The sequence below is a fragment of the Amphibalanus amphitrite genome, unplaced genomic scaffold, assembly GCF_019059575.1.
Source record: "Amphibalanus amphitrite isolate SeventyFive unplaced genomic scaffold, NRLGWU_Aamphi_draft 000156F_arrow, whole genome shotgun sequence".
NCBI classification, from domain to species: Eukaryota; Metazoa; Arthropoda; class Thecostraca; order Balanomorpha; family Balanidae; genus Amphibalanus; species Amphibalanus amphitrite.
Window position 1 is genome coordinate 790,662 of NW_024881651.1, and position 18,064 is coordinate 808,725.

General features: G+C 48.1%; 1 protein-coding gene across 3 annotated transcripts in view; it reads right to left on the reverse strand.

Annotated features, from left to right (window-relative positions):
* Window positions 1-18,064, reverse strand: part of LOC122383154 (high affinity cAMP-specific and IBMX-insensitive 3',5'-cyclic phosphodiesterase 8A-like) — a 74,453-nt gene that overhangs the window by 44,919 nt on the left and 11,470 nt on the right. Inside the window, exon 1 of one of the 3 annotated variants that reach the window (XM_043369317.1) lies at window positions 14,545-14,813. The exons of the other annotated variants lie outside the window; for them this stretch is intronic. The gene's annotated coding sequence lies outside the window, so the exon portion shown is untranslated. Of the gene's footprint in view, window positions 1-14,544; window positions 14,814-18,064 lie in introns of those variants that run through there. 3 annotated transcript variants of the gene reach the window in all.

Sequence of the window (18,064 nt, forward strand, 5' to 3'; positions counted from 1 at the left end):
AAATCGCCCCTCCTAAGGTGTAAAAGCCCCCCTTATGGTTCGTACATGGCACACTTTGAATTAATGCCGACTCAAGAATTTTTCTGTGCGATCTCTTCAGACCTGATTTCACCGCACTGGCTTTATCCCACTTAGGTAGGTGACCCTCTGTTTCGGCATGTAACGTAATTGAGTTAGACAAATTATGATTTATCAAATCACGCTTGTTGGATGATGATGTAAATAATAAACCAAATTATTACAAATGCATTCAAATATATTCAAAAAGACACACAAAGCTTTCGGTTCATAGAACCTTGATCACTTTTGCACAGTGATCAAGGTTCTATGAACCGAAAGCTTTGTGTGTCTTTTTGAATATATTTGAATGCATTTGTAATAATTTGGTTTATTATTTACATCATCATCCAACCTGTCATGGATACTCAACAAATCACGCTTGTGTTCAGTTACTCTGGTTTTAAGCCCTCTGTAAGTTTCACCGATATATACTTTTGGGCAGCCCCCACAAGGAATTTGGTAGACTACGCTGTTCGCCCTTCGCTGTCCTTCAGTTCCTCCCTTAATCATGTCACCTATTTTTGTTCCAGATTTTTCTATCAGCCTAACACCTGCTTGATTTAACCCTTTTGCTAAGCATTGCACTTGTTCAGAGTGTGGCACAACAATGACTCGTTTGCTTTTCTGTTGTCTTTCTTCATTTTGGTTCCTTGTATTTGCTTGTTCTTTCTTCTTTCTTATGCGTTTGGCACTGTTCTTGCATCTAATGAGAAAAGCTCTTGGGTATTTGAGCCGTTCAAATGCCTCGAAAATGTGTTTGATCTCATCTGCGATGTACTCTTCGCTGCAAATACGGTATGCGCGCAGGAAAAAGCCAATGACGACCCCTGACTTTGTTCTCATGCTATGTGCAGAATAAAAATGAATATAATCCTCCTTGATTGTTGGCTTTCTATAGACCGCAAACTTTACACTAACATCTTCCCTGATAATCTTAACGTCTAAGAAGTTAAGTGTTTGGTCTCTTTCTTCTTCTAGTGTAAATTGAATGCTCCCATGTACTTGATTCAGCTCTTGTAGCTTCACGTTTAGATTCATTTCCTCTGGCGCAATGACCAAAATGTCATCCACATAACGATACCATTTTGTATCATTTCCCATCACCTTGCTGAATTCCTCCTCCTCTAACATTTCCATAAATAGGCACGCAGCAACTGCGCTGAGAGGTGAGCCCATGGCAAGCCCCTCGTTTTGTGCATATTCTTCTTTGTTGAAGATGAACGGATGAAAGTTGAGGCAGAGCTTTACTAAAGACAGATAATCCTCTTTTGGTAATGGTAATGAATCTTCAGCTAGGCCGTTCAGCGCTTTTTCAATCGCCTTTATAGCGCCGTCGATAGGGACGTTTGTAAATAGCGCCTTGACGTCAAAGCTCGCTAGTTTTTTCCCGTTAAATTGCGTTTGTTTTAACCGCTCAATGAGGTCCCCTGAATTCCTTAAGTGAGCGTCACTTAAGCTTCCCAGAGTCATTGTCAACGGTTTGGCTAGTATCTTAGCTAACCTATGGGGCGCACTTGCAATGCCTGACGTAATAGGGCGCATCGGTATGCCCTGTTTGTGAATCTTTGGGAGCCCTCTCATTTTAGGTGGCAAAGGATCTTGTTCCAATGTGTAAAGTAGTTGTTTTCCTTGTTCAGACTTTTTAAGAATTTTTCGAGCCTCTTTATTGAATTTTTCTCCTTCAGCTTTTGCATAACCTGTCTTTTTCTTTTCATATACCTTATCCTTCAAAAGTTCATTCATTTTCTCTAAGTAATCATTCTTGTCCATGACGATGATACCCCCACCTTTGTCTGCTGAAGTAATGATAATAGAATCGTCCTTGGCTAGTGAATCTAGTGCCTCATGATATCTTCTTGGCAGGCTGCTGTTCTCTTTGTCAGCAAAAATCTTGCAACATGTCACCACTCCCTGAACAAAGCCCTTGTCAACATTAGTATCGTTATTTTTGTAATTTTTAGCAACGTGTTCAACTAATGATACTTGGTCTTTGCCCGAGTCGAACTTTAAACCATATGAAAGTGCTTCTTTTTCGCTCGCTGATAGGTTTCTTGACGACAAATTCGTAACTATTTCATTTTTCACGGCTTCACCCCACATGCTCCTGTCACAGAGATTATTCAGCTTCCGTTGTAGCCGAGCCTGCTGGTCAATGTTCATTTTGTCTAGTTCCTGTTTGTGTGCCTGCGATAGACCGACACCTTTGCATTCATCTCTTTGTAAAATGATTTCATTTCTTAGAGCCTCACACGCTTCTTCCAGGAAAACTTGCGCGGACTTGGTAAATGGTACATCTTTACTTCGGAGCAGGGGCGGAGCTTCCTATTCACTTGGTGGGGCGGCTGCCCCACCAACTTGCCATTTTGCCCCACCAATAAGAGTTTTGCCCCACCAACTTAAGCCAATTTGCAGGACTTTACTGCTCAGCAAACCAATGTTTTTCGCATTGAGGGGCTTTAAAATGTCTGTGTAATGCAAAATATTATCTCCGTAATGAAAAGGATTGATTCATTGTTTTATTTTATCTAACTGAACAATCGGACATTATAGGTTTGACAACGTTTTGCCCCACCAACTTTCCTGGAAAAGCTCCACCCATGCTTCGGAGATGCTGTGGGGCCGACCTGGGGAGAACTTTTTCAGATATGCATCTTTTCAGAAATAATAAGCGATTGCAGCAACTAGATATCTTCTTGCGAATCTTAAATTCTTGCACCTCTATATTTAAAGCAGTATCACTATCAATCGACAAATGTTGAATGTTCATTGTGACAATTATGACTAGATAAGTGAAACTTTATTTTTTATTTAAAAAATATTAATTTATAATAATAAAATTATTAATTTATAATAATTAATTATAACCTAATTATTTTAATTTAATTTAAATTTAATTTAATTATTCTAATTAATTTATTAATTATAATTATAATTAATTTATAATAAAAAAATATTATTTTATATTTAAAAAAGTTTCACTTATCTAGTCATAATTGTCACAATGAACATTCAACATTTGTCGATTGATAGTGATATTGCTTTAAATATAGAGGTGCAAGAATTTAAGATTCGCAAGAAGATATCTAGTTGCTGCAATCGCTTATTATTTCTGAAAAGATGCATATCTGAAAAAGTTCTCCCCAGGTCGGCCCCACAGCATCTCCGAAGTAAAGATGTACCATTTACCAAGTCCGCGCAAGTTTTCCTGGAAGAAGCGTGTGAGGCTCTAAGAAATGAAATCATTTTACAAAGAGATGAATGCAAAGGTGTCGGTCTATCGCAGGCACACAAACAGGAACTAGACAAAATGAACATTGACCAGCAGGCTCGGCTACAACGGAAGCTGAATAATCTCTGTGACAGGAGCATGTGGGGTGAAGCCGTGAAAAATGAAATAGTTACGAATTTGTCGTCAAGAAACCTATCAGCGAGCGAAAAAGAAGCACTTTCATATGGTTTAAAGTTCGACTCGGGCAAAGACCAAGTATCATTAGTTGAACACGTTGCTAAAAATTACAAAAATAACGATACTAATGTTGACAAGGGCTTTGTTCAGGGAGTAGTGACATGTTGCAAGATTTTGGCTGACAAAGAGAACAGCAGCCTGCCAAGAAGATATCATGAGGCACTAGATTCACTAGCCAAGGACGATTCTATTATCATTACTTCAGCAGACAAAGGTGGGGGTATCATCGTCATGGACAAGAATGATTACTTAGAGAAAATGAATGAACTTTTGAAGGATAAGGTATATGAAAAGAAAAAGACAGGTTATGCAAAAGCTGAAGGAGAAAAATTCAATAAAGAGGCTCGAAAAATTCTTAAAAAGTCTGAACAAGGAAAACAACTACTTTACACATTGGAACAAGATCCTTTGCCACCTAAAATGAGAGGGCTCCCAAAGATTCACAAACAGGGCATACCGATGCGCCCTATTACGTCAGGCATTGCAAGTGCGCCCCATAGGTTAGCTAAGATACTAGCCAAACCGTTGACAATGACTCTGGGAAGCTTAAGTGACGCTCACTTAAGGAATTCAGGGGACCTCATTGAGCGGTTAAAACAAACGCAATTTAACGGGAAAAAACTAGCGAGCTTTGACGTCAAGGCGCTATTTACAAACGTCCCTATCGACGGCGCTATAAAGGCGATTGAAAAAGCGCTGAACGGCCTAGCTGAAGATTCATTACCATTACCAAAAGAGGATTATCTGTCTTTAGTAAAGCTCTGCCTCAACTTTCATCCGTTCATCTTCAACAAAGAAGAATATGCACAAAACGAGGGGCTTGCCATGGGCTCACCTCTCAGCGCAGTTGCTGCGTGCCTATTTATGGAAATGTTAGAGGAGGAGGAATTCAGCAAGGTGATGGGAAATGATACAAAATGGTATCGTTATGTGGATGACATTTTGGTCATTGCGCCAGAGGAAATGAATCTAAACGTGAAGCTACAAGAGCTGAATCAAGTACATGGGAGCATTCAATTTACACTAGAAGAAGAAAGAGACCAAACACTTAACTTCTTAGACGTTAAGATTATCAGGGAAGATGTTAGTGTAAAGTTTGCGGTCTATAGAAAGCCAACAAGCAAGGAGGATTATATTCATTTTTATTCTGCACATAGCATGAGAACAAAGTCAGGGGTCGTCATTGGCTTTTTCCTGCGCGCATACCGTATTTGCAGCGAAGAGTACATCGCAGATGAGATCAAACACATTTTCGAGGCATTTGAACGGCTCAAATACCCAAGAGCTTTTCTCATTAGATGCAAGAACAGTGCCAAACGCATAAGAAAGAAGAAAGAACAAGCAAATACAAGGAACCAAAATGAAGAAAGACAACAGAAAAGCAAACGAGTCATTGTTGTGCCACACTCTGAACAAGTGCAATGCTTAGCAAAAGGGTTAAATCAAGCAGGTGTTAGGCTGATAGAAAAATCTGGAACAAAAATAGGTGACATGATTAAGGGAGGAACTGAAGGACAGCGAAGGGCGAACAGCGTAGTCTACCAAATTCCTTGTGGGGGCTGCCCAAAAGTATATATCGGTGAAACTTACAGAGGGCTTAAAACCAGAGTAACTGAACACAAGCGTGATTTGATAAATCATAATTTGTCTAACTCAATTACGTTACATGCCGAAACAGAGGGTCACCTACCTAAGTGGGATAAAGCCAGTGCGGTGAAATCAGGTCTGAAGAGATCGCACAGAAAAATTCTTGAGTCGGCATTAATTCAAAGTGTGCCATGTACGAACCATAAGGGGGGCTTTTACACCTTAGGAGGGGCGATTTGCGGTCTTGCATTCCAGAAGTATATAAAAACATTCTACCCGTGATATTGTGAGAGAAAAAATTGCAGCGTGTGTATTTGCGATGTGTTGTGAACTTTTGTACCATTTTCTTTTTGTATTATGGGAAGCTAGCACTGAAGATGATATAATCGAAACGCGTTTGCGAAGGCTTTCTATAATACAGTACCTTTATATTTAAAAAAGTTTCACTTATCTAGTCACACAACAATACATGCCAGCTTCTTGGAACCGTCAAATTTGTTCGCCGTATCGGGCCATAATGCGAATTCTGCAGCTGTGTAAATATGCGGCGAGCGTTGCATCATGGCCGGTGGGACCGGTCCAGGCGCTGGACGTGTCCCTCCAGAAGGCGGACCAGCCCAAACCGCATCCGGGATCTAATGAGAAACAGGAGAAGGGCACGAACGCAACCTGACCGCGCGTTCACCCATCGACACGGTGCCGACAAAGCCGTCCCACGCCAACATCCATCGGCTCAGCCGATCCCCTGGTCACGCCAGCAGCGCGGGTATGTCCCAAAACGTTTAAGCTGAATCCTCGACAACTTAATTTCGCGTTATAGTCCTGTTGTAAGCACGGATCACTTCAACCACCTTCTCAATGTCGTACATAATAATCCGCATAAGAACATGCTTAACATCAGCATGCTCCCGCGACGGCTCATGGGAGGGTAGTACATGGCAGCAGATTCGTATAATGCAGAACACAGTGCAGACTTCCGACAATTCATAACGGACATCGCACAAAGGCTGGGCGATAGAAACATACAGCGCAGACACAAAGTAGACAAAAACCAATCGCAGACACAAGGTGATGATTGGGAAATGACAAAGGGCAGACAGTGACTACCAAGAGTGACTTGACATTTGATTAATTAGTATCAGTCACTCGATGTCAGGCCTTGAAGTCTTCACGCTGATTGGTAAAGCGTCAATGACTCGGCCAGAAATCCTGCCGCGGCAGTCGCTCTCCAAAGATGCTTGCAGTCGCTACCGGTTACCACGGTCTTCGCGTCATCCTTGACACATGAAGAGAGAAGGGCAAGACGAGTTTCCTCACAGCAAGAGCACCAGGGGTGCCGCCATCAGCAGTACCAGGATTAACACCAGCATCATCGCCTCGCCAGCAGCATCGGCACGCTCTTCGCTCATGCCCACCCCATCATGGCTGCGCTGGCGCACTTTTTACTCCGTTAGAGGCCTCTCGGCGGCGACACGACCACAGACTCGCAGAGCTGCAGCGACCACCGCAGTGGGAGGAGGGAGAAAGAGGGAGGGAGAAAGAGGGAGGGAGAAAGAGGGAGGGAGGAGTGAGAGCGTCCGCGGCAGATAGACGACCGATGGCGACAGATAGTGGTGCTGGGAACGGTTCGCACGCCGCGCCGCGCCGCAGCGGGACCCTCTGAGCCGGGCCGCTGAGCTCTATCGGTGGACGTGTCACGACCGGGAGGGTCGGCCGGGTGAAGGGCTTGGCCCGGCCGCACGGCACGGAGCTATGTCCACATGGTACGGCGCTGCGTCCGCACGGCACGGAGCTACGTCTGCACGATACAGATGATTGTTCACAAGACGCGAAGTTTAGGTGCATACAACATCATTCCCTCTAAAATCCACCAACTGATCAGTCTAGCAAAGAAGTAAGAACCTACACGTTACCCACATGCTGGTATGGCACTGGTCCATCTACATATATAACGCAGCACTGGACCATCCACATGACGCGACTCTGGCTCCTCTGCACGTCACGGCCACCTCGTGCCAGACAGCGCTCCGATTTGTCTCCAACGCGGTCCAGCCAGCGTCCATCGGTGATATATCGCCAGTCACCACGCCGACCGGGATGGTCGCTAATGGTTCGCTTCACACGTCCACTGGCGCAGGGCCGTACCGACCGCCAAGGCACAAGTCATGGACCTAGGACTAATCACGGACCAGGGACCCATCACGGACCCAGGACTCGTCATGGGCCCAGGATCCGTCACCGAAGACCCTAAATGGACCCAGAACCCGTCGCGGGTGGCTGTGAGAACAGAATTCGCGACGCGAGCGAAGACAATCCCGGAAAGGCAGGCGGCTTCTTAACCCTGGGAACACTCCCTGAAACCATCCTCGCATACCTTTGTACCCTATACCTACCAATGCCCGTCGCCAGGCGCCGACCTAGGTCCGACCTGCGACCACCGATCGGGACCCCAACTGCGACCGAGTGTCGACCCCGACCGCCTCAGGGCCTTTATGACGTCAGAACTCGTCAGATGACCGGCCGGAGAAGAGACGCGGTAGGGGGTATTTGTACCCGGATCGTAACGAGAGGCTTCCCAGAACTCCGCGGCAGGAGGTGCCTGGTCAGATAGACTCCTACACAGACCCTACCTGATACATCGGTGTGACGAGGGAGTACGAGCAATTATGTAACCCAAACCAAGCGTTGAACTGGGATTAGAGTTGATGATCTAAGCATGTAAGGGACCTCAAATTGCTTGGGGTTTGGAGTACTTTAAAAGCTGTAAGATGATCCTGTTTAAAACTTTCTATGTCTTTTCAGGGAGGTGGAGGTAAAGTGGGTCAAGACCGCGGTGTACCGAAAGAAAATCGTAATGTTACATCACAGCTCATCATCCGCATCCCTGTCAGATCAGCAAACATTGGCACTTTTGGCAAAGCAGTTCCAACTCTTCATCGCCTTTGATTGGCATCGATCGCCTTTCAACGACACATTTCACTCACATGACTTCAATTAATCAACGCTTCACACGTCCTTCTGAAGTTTCTCCCAATTATCTCGACATCAGACTAGGAAATAAGTCAGGAAGCCGAGTGCCCCGGCGTTCTGCAGTCTTCCGACACGCCGTCCTCCACCCAGTCGCCGTGTACCGGATCTGTCCGTCCATCTGTCGGGGTGTCCATCTGTACGTCAGCCGACTGAGGCAGCCGTCCCTCTCAGCCACCCTGCCCTCCTGCACCGGTGACTCACCACCACCGCTGGAGCCGAGCCGCTGGGTGGGCCGGCCCGATACCATCCTGGGAGCGATCGTCACCTGCCCGACACCGAGCGACCCGGCTCCCGCCCCCGTACGGCGCCGAGCAGGACACTCCGCTTCGGACAACAGTGAGGGGGAGTCCAGCGGAGGGTGGAGCAGGACAGGACAGGACACTCTGGAAAACACCGAGAGGGAACCCCTGCCAAGGGAGGAACAGGACAGGAGAGGACCTCCTACTCCGAATACAGACATGAACCTGCTACGGACAAGGAAGGGTGTATGTGGTATGGGGATACCACTGACGTCACAGAACAGTACATACAAGCTACTTCAAGGGATAGAAACCCCCCCCCAAAAAAAAGGAGCTCAAGCATCTAGCAGAAAGATGGGAAGACGGTGCTTTTGATGACGAGACCGTGCTAGCGCCAAAGGTGGTGACGGTGACAGAAGCATGTTGACAAGGCGCTGTAACGTTTGTTTGCTCGGCTACATAACCGAAGGTTTGTTGTCAATAGTTAAAACACTATTCTTTAGAATTGTGTTTTTCTATTGAAAAATAAATCCGAGTTCCCTGACAATTTGGCAAAAGCTGCCTGAGATATGCGGTGCATTCATGAAGGCTGAGAATCAGTGAAGCATAGCACCACGACCACCTGGCCATCTGAGACCACACTCAGCTGGGGATGGCGACCCCACCGGCCGACTCGGGCCACCGTCGGCCGGCTCGGGCAGCCTTCGAGTGGCCATTGGTACCGGCGGCGGCCTCAAGTGTCGCCTCGCCTCTCGGAGTCGGCTGATCGGGCTTATCGCACTCGCCAGCTCAGACTCTCGGCGCGTTTTGGTGGGGGAGGGATGAACGCGGCCAAAAGCCGACGCTTTTGTCGCAAGTGTTGGTGGACGACCTATAAAAGGTCCAGCGAGGATGTCTTGTCTTGTTATGGTGTTTTCGGTGAGCCTTTTCTATACTCTCTTTTTACACCAGGGTCCTCGGTGACCAATAGCAGGCGAAAATACGATAAATTTATGTCCCTAGCTTTTGAAGATTGCAATTATCTTTATAAAGGTAGTTAAAAATGGTGGGGCGGGAACGAAAGAAAATGTGGTCAGAGTAAAACGCTCATAGGTAGGTATTTCAATTTCAAAGCTCCACGATTAACATATGTTTTCAGGCATGACTCCTGAATAAATTCAGATCCTGATATGTAATGAGGAAACGCAACTAAAAACTACCTTTCTAAGCGAATTGTTGATAAATGGCGACAGAAACCAGCATTTTTATAGGTTTTCAAAAACAAAAAGAGAACAGATCAGCCGCATCCTTTTCGTAAATACCTAGTCAATTATGTATTTTCGTTTACCATCATATCTTTTTCCTTACTCTAGACTGCAGTAACGACTTGTTTTTACCTTTTATGCAATGGTTTTGAACTAGGTAGGTACGTCGTTCAGCCAACCTTTCCAAAAACTTATTCACCTTCCTTTCCTGTGAATGTGGAACGTTGGGTGCAAAGTCTATTGAACGAGAGTGATGCAATCAGGCCTTGGGAGGCCTGGGAGTAAAACCCTTGAGATATCGAGCAAGGCGTGAGTATTCCTCGTAGTGAGATGAACCAAGACGGAGAAACCAGCTCGGGTTCTCACACCTTCTCGCAGTGCAAGAGGAAAGATAACACCCATCTGTGGCATTAATCCTGAAATAAGATGAAATCCACTCAGAATGACAGCACGATCAAGTCCCTTCTCAAACATAGATAATATAATCTTTAGAGTTAAGACGTTTAACTAAGTTTGTCTATTTTTAGATAAGCGCTTCAACGCACGATTCATTTGGGCTGATCTCATTCGTGCAGACTGAGACAGGGAACTCAGAACTGTTCTTGGATGACGTGGCGCTGTTCAGTTGTCATATATGACGTACAATACGAACAGGGTGGATTGCAAACAACTTTCAATCAGACCTTGAATATTTTATCTTTCGTTGCCTTTCCAACCGTTCCAAATTCATTTAGGTATTAAATCAATAGAACAAAATAAACGAGTAGTAAATGCTTTGTCATGCTTTGAGTTTTACCAAAATAAACGTACTTATTATAAGAAATAAACAAGTCAATGGAAATTGAATAAAGTCGCAGGATGAAGCTCTGGTGTGCTGAAATTCGCGCTATCCAAGCACAGTCCATCAAGGCAAGCGGAACAATCTGGCCGCGTCCAATGTCAGCGCGCGAGCGCATGCATCTCCGGCTCGGGCAAATGTGTCCCCGGGGTGATGTAGAGCCGGCCAGAGCGTCGGCGAGGTGCTCTTAGGTCACTGGTCGGGTCAGAGTGCGAGCACACGGCCCAGTGGATCCTGGTGTATGGCGACGAGTGTGAGGAGAGAGTGTGTTGAGTCTGGTGACCTAAGTATTCGTGAAGGGAGCTGTCTCCCCGCATGGGTGGATAGCTCCCGGTAAGCGCGGACGAGGTTTGGGACGCCGACGGGCGCCACATCGGGCTGCGGCCGGGGCGGGAGCACGGCTCAGGCGGCTCAGCTGAGGAGTTGAGACGGGCTGAGCCGCGAGTGGGTGGGCGGTCACCAACCGGTCGAACGGGCCGAGCGATGACCTCTGCTGCGGCGGACACGGCGACCCGCCGCCGGGCCGCCGCCCGGACCGCCGCAGATGACAGCCAGGTGGGGGCTCCCGGCGGCCGCAATGATAACTGACCTTGGCCACGCCTACCGCGCCCGGCGGCGACCGCTCCCTCCCGCTGCCGGACCGCCCACGCATCCGCGCCGTAACAGCGTGCCGGCCGTCGGCCCCGTCTCGAGTTCGGACGGACACTTGACGGACGGACGGCTGACGTCGACAGTCTCTCCGGGCTCGGCTGACACCGCGGCGGCACTCAGTTCGGAAGCGGGTCACGGCCGTCGGCGCGGCGCCGGTCGAGCGGAGGCGCGCCGCCCGCCACCACGCGGCTCCCGAGATGGACGCACGTGCCTGGCATGACGATCAGCGAGCACGCCCAGAGCACGGCCCAGAGCACGACCGAGCACAGTCAGCAGGGTTCAACTCCGCCCAGTGCGACCCACGCCCCGTATCCAGGCAGGGCCGCCGTGGCGCCGTGGTGACCGGAGCAGCTCCGGCCGTCTCTGGACAAGCCTAGACGACGGAGGCTGCACCTCGAGACACCAATCGGCGCAGGGTGAAGTGAAGAAGGGTCAACTAACGGCACGGGGTCGCCAAAAGACACAATCTCAAAGCCGCTGTGACACTTAGTGAAGCCTTTAACGACAGCAACAGGTGGAAGGGAGAAAACAGAGGCGGCTTTTTCGCATTCGGGTCGTAAGTCAGCTGACCTGGCCAAGGCGCGGGATGGGTGCGTCACTACAACGTGTCAAACTGGAGGCTGAAACCGAACAGAAGTGGCGCCAGTCCCGCATATGAGCCAGCCCAGCCCCTCGTTCGTTGGGCAGGGGACAGGCGGCCATTTTAGGAGGCGGGGCCACCCGTTTTGGGCAGATTCTGGGCGGGGCATGGGACGGGAGGGACACGATACTAGGGTAGGTCCATTTTGATGGGGTTACGGACAAAAGTACGCATCGCTAAAGTACGTAGGACAAAAGTACGTAAGCAAAAGTACGTAGGATTAAAGTACGTATCGCAGAAGTACGTACAGTATAAAGTACGTATGGACAAAAGTACGTCAGGGACAAAAGTACGTATCGCAGAAGTACGTACAGTATAAAGTACTTATGGACAAAAGTACGTCAGGGACAAAAGTACGTATCGCAGAAGTACGTACAGTATAAAGTACGTATGGACAAAAGTACGTCAGGGACAAAAGTACGTATAGCTAATGTACGTAGGGTAAAAAGTACGTATGGACAAAAGTACGTCAGGGACAAAAGTACGTATCGCTGAAGTACGTAGGGTATAAAGTACGTATGGACAAAAGTACGTCACGGACAAAAGTACGTATAGCTAATGTACGTAGGGTAAAAAGTACGTATGGACAAAAGTACGTCACGGACAAAAGTACGTATGGCAGAAGTACGTAAGGGTATAAAGTACGTAAACGTATGGACAAAAGTACGTCACGTACAAAAGTACATATAGCAAATGTACGTAGGGTATAATGAAGGATAAAGACGCAAGGTAAAGACCTTGGGCAAGACGCCCCAGATAATCTATTTTGCTACATAGGCCTACCAGGCCTACCTAAATTTTGTGCTACATCACCTGGAAGGCCAAATTTGTGCTCAATGTGTTCTTTGGACATTTTACTTTAAATTCCACCCCTCAAATTCATTCACTTATGATCGGACTCCCAGCTAGGAAGTGATTTGTGAAGCAACTGCAAATGGGACATTTTGCCCCAACCCCAGGGCAAAACGCCCCACGGCCTGAGGCAAGAAGCCCCATACTCTAGAGTCTAGCTTAAAGATTAAACATGGTAGTTGGCTAAATCTTATATGAGAGATCCGTCAGACCGCTGGAGGCACGGCACTGAAGTTAGCACCTTCCATCCTATCAGGTGTTCAGCTATGACACTATTGTATGAGCAGGTTTTTCACGTGCCTCATAAGGCCAAATAATAAATTATTGCAATGCAAATCAGTTAACAATACACTTCCTTTGCCATACAGTTGCTGAGAAAAATACATATAAATGCATAGAAACTTGCTATTCGCCAGCTACCGAACATTAGGAAGTGGGTAGTCCGAACAACACATGAGGTAAAACGCCCCATGGGGCTTTTTGCCCCGCGACCTACTGGGGCGTTTTACCCCCATCATGTAGTTCGGTCAGCGAACAACGCCTTGCGCTCCAGCAAGACATAATTTAACACGAACCAACCCGGCATTATAATCGTTAGACAATAGTTGTTCAAAATACATAAAAGTCGTTAACCTGATGTGGACTACGAAAGAACGCGAGGATGCATAATCAGATGACCAAACATAAAAATCACTAAAAAAAAACACATTTTTGGCTATATCTCCCTAGAGAGTTATCACAATTTCTTTCCAGCTCATATAATGATCATATAGTGCACCTTTCCCCAGAACCCTGTCAGTTCCGAGAGATATCGGTGAGGCCGCCAGGCGTTTTACCTCGGCGGGGCGACTTGCCCCGGTCTACCCTACGTGTGGACCAAGTACGTCACGGACAAAAGTACGTATAGCAAATGTACGTAGGGTATAAAGTACGTACCCCACCCATGGGGTAAGTTGATCAATGTGTAATACCTTTCTTATTCTTTATTTAATAAGCATTTATTACAAGGCATAGCAAAATTTCTCGATGAGTAAATGGGCGAAAGGAACAAAGCTATATTATTTGGTACCTATATGAATTTATCATGAGTTCCCTATAGTATGGCAACAGGGCAGCAATAAAGAAAAAGTGGCTCAACTTACACTACTATACCCTACTTCTAGCACACGTACTTATGTATACACTACGTACTTTGGCATACGAACCGTACGTACTTTTGGCATACGTATTTTTTACACTACGTACTTTTTCATACGAACTTTTGCGTACGAACATTTGCGTACGTACTTTTGGCATACGTACTTTATACACTACGTACTTTTGCAAACGTACTTTTGCGTACGAACATTTGCGTACGTACTTTTGGCATACGTACTTTATACACTACGTACTTTTGCATACGAACTTTTGCGTACGAACATTTGCGTACGTGCTTTTGGCATACGTACTTTTTACACTACGTACTTTTGCATACGTACTTTTGCGTACGAACATTTGCGTACGTACTTTTGGCATACGTACTTTATGCACTACGTACTTTTTCATACGTACTTTTGCGTACGAACATTTGCGTACGTACTTTTGACATACGTACTTTATGCACTACGTACTTTTGCATACGTACTTTTACGTACGAACATTTGCGTACGTACTTTTGGCATACGAACTTTAGCGCCTACGTATATTTGCGTACGAACATTTGCATACGTACTTTTGTCCTACGTACTTTAGCGATACGTACTTTAGTCCTAAAATCTGTTTGATGGGTGCGTCAGTCAGCAGGGCAGGCGCACTACCAGCGCCACCGCGGCTGTCCCGCACTGCCGGACAGCCGCAGTCCTCTGCGACCTAACACAGTGTTATACATTACAATCCCACCCAGCCCACGAGCCGAGCTCGAGCTGACCCACGGTGTCCCGCGCGGGGCCGATTCGCACCTGAAAACCCGTAGAGAGAAGCAGTCCGGTGTTGAGGCGCCTGGCGGCCGCCGGGGCCGTGCCCTCTGCCGGAGACACCGTCACCGCCGAGCGCACGCGAGCACCGACTGACCGCCGCCGCCGCCGCCGGCTCTCTCGCTCGCGCCTCGCGCACTCACTGGACACCTGCCGCGCGTGGCGCCGGCCGGCGTGCGATGCCTGGTGCGCCGCCGCGCCGCAGACTGCCGCCGCCGCGCCGATTATACGACTGATGAGCGCCGCGCAGGACGACTCGTCAGACGACATTCCACGCTGGCCAGGTGACGTCACGGGCGGCGGCGCGCCGGCGCACCCCGCCGCCGCTCGGCTGCCGTCGGCGGCGGCGGGAGAGCGGGCTCGGGGAGCGCCGCCGGCTGCCGGTGCCGCGCGCCGAACGCCTGTTGCCAGGGGCCGGCCACCGGCACTGCAGAGATCGCTCGCAGCTCCCCAGAGGCCGGCGCTTTAATATCGGCGCCGGCGGCGGCTCGGTGTGCCGTGACGTCAATAGGTGGCTCTCGGGAGGTGGCGGCGGCCGCGCCTCGTGCCGCTCTCGGCGCGCTGCACGGTGCACACTGGGCGCAGTCGGTGCAGCGGCCGGTGCAGGCAGACGGGTGCCGTGACGGCGCCGCTCGGTCGCCGGCCGCAGGGAGTGGCCCGTCCGCCGCCCAGTCAATGGGCCGCCGCCGAGCGCGGCCCATATGGAGCGGCGGCACCCGCCCGGACCGGGCCGGCCCGACCAGCCAGCTGATCGGGCACTCCCAGCCGCCGCCGCCGCTGACCTTTCCGCCAACACGCCGACGTCCCGGAGATATCAACCACAGTCTATTCGACCAGTATCAGAATATTGTTGTACTACTAAGCACAGCTTGTAGACGAACAACCCCTAAATCACTCCCACCATGAGCCATTTTGCGAGGCGTTAGAAGCACCGTAGAGCCGTTGCATCATACATGACAGCGGGCCGCGCGGCGGCCGGTATCATGACACATCCCAGATCATCCGGCCGGGCCCAGACGGCCTTTCGAGGTATTCGCCGACACGCTGTGAACTGGGCACGGCAGCCTCCGCCGCTCCTGGCGGCGGCCCTCATCTCAGATAGCGGGACACGGCTTTCCGGAACGGAGGAGGCTTCCTAATCCAGGCCCATGCAGATCCGAGAACTTATAAAGGTCGTCAGATTTCGGTTGATTCAATGGTAGACAGCATATTTACGTCTGGACAACGAGTTGCGTTGGAGAGGCCGGAAATAGTGGCGATTTCAGGACCGCAAGAATGGACCGTCATTGGAATGATTCTTTTTGAAACCGTGCACTGTTTTCGGCCGGAATTAAAAAGTTACTACAAAATATTTTGACATTACGTTTCCATCAAGAATGAATGTCATCAGGGCTAAATTTTTACTACTTTTGCATTTTGTCAAGAAGCATATAGTGCTGTTATATTGCAGTTTTAGCGCGTTTGTTACAAAATATGAAACGAATAAGCACAGGGGAGCAATGCCGCTTCAACCCTATTGGCCGTAGTGTCTAACGGTGGCGGCCATATTGCGCAGACCAGAAACCGGCTGCCGCCTGTGTTGAGGAATAGGGAATTCGGGACCTCGATTTACGTTTGCGGCCGCCGTATCCGTTACGTTCAAGTTACGTAGATACGGAACCCGGCATCTTACGCAGAATTGAGTGGGGAACACGATCGTATCTTCAGAATTCCTCAAATTCACTCGCCTGACCTACATTTGCCCCGGCCGAGGGGGTTGATTGAACCCACCTCGCTAATGCACCGCTAATTAAACTTGAATTAAGCGGTAAAGTGGTCGTATGCGGCAAAGTATAATGCAGAGTGACTGGTAGGAACCCGGTGTAAGGGTCTCAGGTCAACCGGTGACCTCTGAGGTCAGGTCAAGTGATCTAAGGCACGGGTTCGGTTTTTGGTAAATAACTTCGCCAAAAATGGCCGTAGAGCCGCGATTTTGGCATCATCGTGTTCAGCTAGCTCAGGCGCATCGAGTGATATACTTTTTGTTCGGGTCAGGTCAACTTAGGGTGTTGACCTCAGGTCAAGGTCAGGTCAGCACCCCCAGGTCACGAAGTTGGTCGAAAGAGGTCATGTCGCATATCATTCGATTCGGCAGGTCTTCCTGAGTCCATTGGTGGCTTTCTCGACTCGCTAGCTCAATTTGATCGGGAGTTATTGAAGAAAAATGGTGACCCTTGTGACGTCACGAATGACGTCACGCAAGGGCAACAATGCAAATATGAAGCATAGAACCTTGCAAAGAGTGCATGAAATCATGATTTTATATGCTTGAGATAGTTTCAGATCATTCTCGGCGCCAAAATAACAATTTTCATATTTCCCCATTGACTTATAAGGGTTTAACGTATTAGTTCCTTATAGCTGATGATTTTTTAGGATTTCATCTTGTTCTCCACTCAATTCTGCGTAAGATGCCGGGTTCCGTGTCCACATAGCTTGAGCGTAACGGATGCAGCGACCGCAAACGTAAATCGAGGTCCCGAATTCCCTATTCCCCAGCACAGGCGGCGGCCGCTTTCTGGTCTGCGCAACATGGCGGCACCGTTGGACACCATTTGGCGGCCGATGCGCATTCCACATTATAGAGTTCAGTGCGAATAAGCGTCAGTGTAATTCTTATTCATCAGTGCCAGAAGTTAACTTGATTGATGGGAGGCTATGCTAATTGCTCTTGTCCATCCACTTTTATTAAATATTTTACTTTGTGTATTCCAAAAGGAGAGGGAACTATTTCATTTGTGCCTTCATGTCAGAATTGAAGGTGGATCATTAAATTTTCAACGCAGTTTACAAACAAGCATTTGGTCTTTCTCAGCAGTGGCTAAGAAAAGGTTGATAAATCCTGAAGTTCAGTCATCGTACCTCAACTTGGCGGCAAGATCCCCCAAGGACAGAGGATATATTGTATACCTACATGTCCTGTAAATCAAAACAAACAAGCATTTGGTCTTTCTCGTATATAAGCAGTGGCTGAGAAAAGGATCAATCCTGAAGTTCAGTCATCGTACCTCAACTTGGCAGCAAGATCCGGCAAGGACAGAGGATATATTGTATACCTGTTCTGTTGATCAAAACATTTTTGTGCCTGCAAAGGCTTAAGTTATCTGTGGTGTATTCGGAGACCGGAGTTAGGCTATATGGCCGTTTTTGTTGTATGTTTATGTGGAGATTGAATATAACTGTGACCCTGTGCTTGTTTGTATACTTACTATGGTCAAACAGGGAACAGCACATTCACATAACATACTCACCAGTCACCTAGCACCTAACTCATAGCTGTACCCTGCAGGATCTGTACTTGTTCATGTCTCGAGCATTAACAAAGCACTAAAGTAGCTTAGTAATCATTTCCCACATTTTCTGAGCATCTAACATGACATACAGCAGTGCAGAGCAGCTTCAGAGAAGAAACACTGTAAATGCACAGCCACAGACTCACACAGTCACACCAGCCACCCAATGAGCC